Raw genomic sequence first — 4,147 nt, 5'->3', positions numbered from 1 at the left:
TGTCCAGATTTGGTCCAGCGCGACTTTTTTTCATAGAAACATAGAAACATTTTTGATACAGAAAATATGATAGAATAAAGACAGTCCTAAGTTGGACAATTCCTAACTCGAGTTTTGCTCTTATCAACACATTCGGCGATCCATTTTTATTTATATATAAAGATAGAAGACGATATAGGAGTTCGTTTTATCACAATAAAATCCATTTCCACTTTTAAACAAAGATCAATTTCGTTAGCGCAAACATCAAATGGACTAACAACGCATGTCACTCTGCATTGGTAGAACCTATGGGAATTAAATTTTCCGAATTTTCCTATTTTCCTTCAGAGTTTTCAGAAAAAATTCAATTGTCATGTTTGGTTGGAATATGTTTGGTGGAAATATGTGTAATATTTTTAGGGGACCCCCTATCCATTCCAGAGGAGCGAGGGGTGTCATACCATCATAGAAACATTTCTCGTACCCAAAAACCCTTCCAAATTTGGCTCAATTTGCTTGATTATTTCTCGAGTTATGCAGAAGTTTGTGTTTCATTTGTATGGCAGCCACCCCTTAGAGAGAGGGGAGGAGTGTCTAACCACCATAGAAACATTTTATGCACTCTAAAACCTTCACATGCCAACTTTTGTTTCGTTCGCTTGACTAATTTCCGAGTGATGCAGAAATTTATGTTTCATTTGTATGGCAGCACTCCTTAGAGAGGGGGAGAGGTCCCAAACTATCAGTCAAACAGTTAAATCCAGTTTTCCAGTTTTTCAAATATTATCCATTTTTATGCAGTTTTTTATGTGTCCTTCAGTTTTATTCATTTTATGTGAAATAAATTAACAGTGTATAAATATTATCTCTCCCTCACTCATGTTATCCTGGCGGAAACTGCGGAGAGAACTATTTCTGAATATATCCACGGCAAAACAAAGAACAGAAACAGGCTGAGGAACGTTATGATGAAAGGTATACTGGCTTCGAAAAACTACGTTTTTTACGTATAAAACTACGTTTATTACGTATAAACCTACGTATAAAAGTAAACGAGAGTATGAAGTTGAATTATAACTACACAATGTACAAACAGATTGAATGAAGTGCCAGGAAAAACGAAGAAAAACAAGAAAACATGTAAAGTTTGTATTCGTTACAATAAATATTTTATCATAGAATTGGTATTAATCTATGTCATGCGGAGTCAAATGTTTCTCCGATCGAAAGAACAAACGTTTTCGTGACTCGGGCTTTGCTTGTTTACCTTTTTGGTCGAACCAGAATTTCACCCAAGAAAGATTATCCTTCTGGAGAAATCTTTGTGACGTTAGATTCCTGCTATACGCAGCTGAAAGACGAAGGTATCGAAAATTCAGGGAACGTTTATCCGAAATATTAAAGTTAAGTGCTGGTTCCACTAGTTATACAAAACTGCCACGATTTGAAGCGTTTTTCATCAAATCGTTGATACAGCACAGATTAAACATGGAAAAACTTTAGGAAATGAGAAAAACAAAGCACGATAGCCGAAATATGTTCATTCAAGTATTATGCATTGATTCTGATTTTCTATCTGTTGAATGAACTCGAATAAATAAATCTCGAAATTTTTTTAATTTGTATTTTTTGGAAGTTTCAATGAAAGAAAAAAGTTCAAATAATATAATTCTAGCGGTCAGAATCATTAAAACTTAACATCTGGCGAGAAGTAAAATTGAATTATAAATAAGTTTAGGAAAGTTTTGAAGTCAATAATACTGCAATTTCAGTTCCTGCCAAAATGTCAGTTGGGGCTTATTGGCGTTAAATACGAGATTTTTCAAGTTTTACTTATTTCTAACGGTTCTAGAAAAAATATCCTCAAATAATTTTTACAGTAATGTTCGAGTAGCGGGAAACTTTGATTTGCTCGAATGTTATTATAAATGAATAGTTTATTTCGCGATTTTATGAAGTACATATAAATACTACACGTGGCTTCGAAGGAAATTCGATTTCTCAAGCGTTGAAATGGGTAAAAGGAATCATTTTAGATAAATCAAAGCCGATCTTCTTAAAACTAAACTGTTTTACAGGATACAGTTTTGTTCCAGTTTTTTTTTAGGAACAATCTTCCAGTTTTAAAAAAAAATATTATTGGCAACGCTGATTGTGGCACAGTGGGCATACCATAGTGGGGTTAGTATTACAGTTTTAAATCAACAACTTCAATTCTAAATACAATATATAGTAATGCATCGAAATCCAGACGGATATTAACACATTGTAGCATGAAAAATTTGCGTTCCTATAGAATTAGAAGGCCTTCATCTAAGTTATGAATCACAGAGTTCCACAAATCATGTTATATTTGTTCAAAATTTGAAATTTCTCTCATCGTGTCGTGATTTTAAATCCGGACACTTTTTCAATCATGATGTGAAAACCGGACACTTTTGCTTTTAATTCCGGACACGGGTTTTTTTTTTTTGCATTTCTTTGAGAGACATTATTTATAACGGGCACGCCATAAGTAGCGGGACTAAATAGAAGCACGTTTGGTATAAAAGTTTTTTATTAATTCAATTATTTATTGTATTTTCACAAAATGGCCACTAAAAGATGGCTCCGTATATATATTTTATCAAAACCCTATCATAATGGGTATCAAATGAAAGGGCTTGATTAGTAGAATACAGTTATTTATGAAAAATGTTTATCCAAGATGGCGGCCGCTACAAAATGGCGGATTACAAATTCCTTCAGAACCTCATCAATATGGGTATCAAACGAAAGGGCTTGACTAGTAGAATACAGTTATTGATAAAAAATATAAATCAAAAAAGGCGGTCACTACAAAATGGCGAATTACATATTTTTTCAAAACCCCATCAATATGGGTATCAAACGAAAGAGACCAGTAGAACACGGTCATTTAAAAAAAATGCAAATCCTAAATTTTGAAGAAATTGTTGAACGGTATTATTGTAGAGAAATATACTAATGATACAGATAATGTACTAAAAACCAAAAAATAAAATAAGTAAAAAACACTTTTTAAGTTCAACGGTTTCATTATGATTAAACACAATAATTTCGTGACCTTTTCACTCTTTGAATGCGCGATGCTTTAGCAGCTACATGAATCGCACAGAAACTAGAATAAAGCAAGATCGCAAATCGTTTTGGTCGTACGTTAGAAGTAGAAACCAGACAAAAGGAGTTCTACATCACGACTTCTACAAAGGAATTTCCGCCGAAACTCCTCTCGAATCGGCAAACTTGTTTTCGTCTTTCTTCAGTAGTGTGCTAAGAAATGACCGACCACTTTCGTCTGAAGCATACCTGAATAGTTTGCCTCGTTATTATTTGAATATGACACCTTTCAAATTTTCTGCCGACGATGTACTGAACAAACGGCAGGGATTGGATGTAGCCAAAGGCGCGGGACCTGATCGTCTATCTCCGTTTTTCGTCAAGGACTGTGCCGACGCGCTTACCGTTCCCATCACCATCATTTTCAATCGTTCCATAAAGGAGGGTATTTTCCCAAGTTTTTGGAAAACGGCTATTGTCACTCCTATACATAAAACTGGCAGTATACATGACGTCGAAAATTACCGTGGCATCTCTATTCTGAGTTGCTTGCCTAAAGCCTTCGAGAGTCTTATCCACGATTCTTTCTGTCCTCACGTGCATCGGATAATTTCTAAGCACCAGCATGGATTCGTGAGAAAACGTCCGAGCACAACAAACTTGATGGTTTAAGTCTTTTCGTTGGTCGCTGGTCTGGAAAAGCGGCAGCAAATCGACGCCATTTATGTCGACTTCACAAAAGCATTTGATAGAGTTCCTCAATCTCTTGCGGTGGACAAACCTAGCAGAATGGGCCTACCCGCTTGGTTAACTCGCTGGATACTGTCCTATCTTACCGAACGTCATGCGTTCACCTGGGACCACTTTTATTTGTGCTGTTTGTCAACTATCTCTGTCACTCGATCAATTCGCAGAAGGTAATGTTCGCCGACGACCTCAAATTCTACCGGGTAGTGTCTTCTATAGTTGAGTGCTGTGCTATCCAAGCTGATATCGACGCATTACTAAACTGGTGTAAGCAAAATGGAATGTTAGGGGGGGTCTTCGTAGCCACTTGGTTACGCGTTCGCTTACCAAGCGATCGATC

Source organism: Toxorhynchites rutilus, chromosome 1, assembly GCF_029784135.1.
Source record: "Toxorhynchites rutilus septentrionalis strain SRP chromosome 1, ASM2978413v1, whole genome shotgun sequence".
Classification (NCBI taxonomy): Eukaryota; Metazoa; Arthropoda; class Insecta; order Diptera; family Culicidae; genus Toxorhynchites; species Toxorhynchites rutilus.
Note: the sequence above shows the minus strand (reverse complement) of the source record.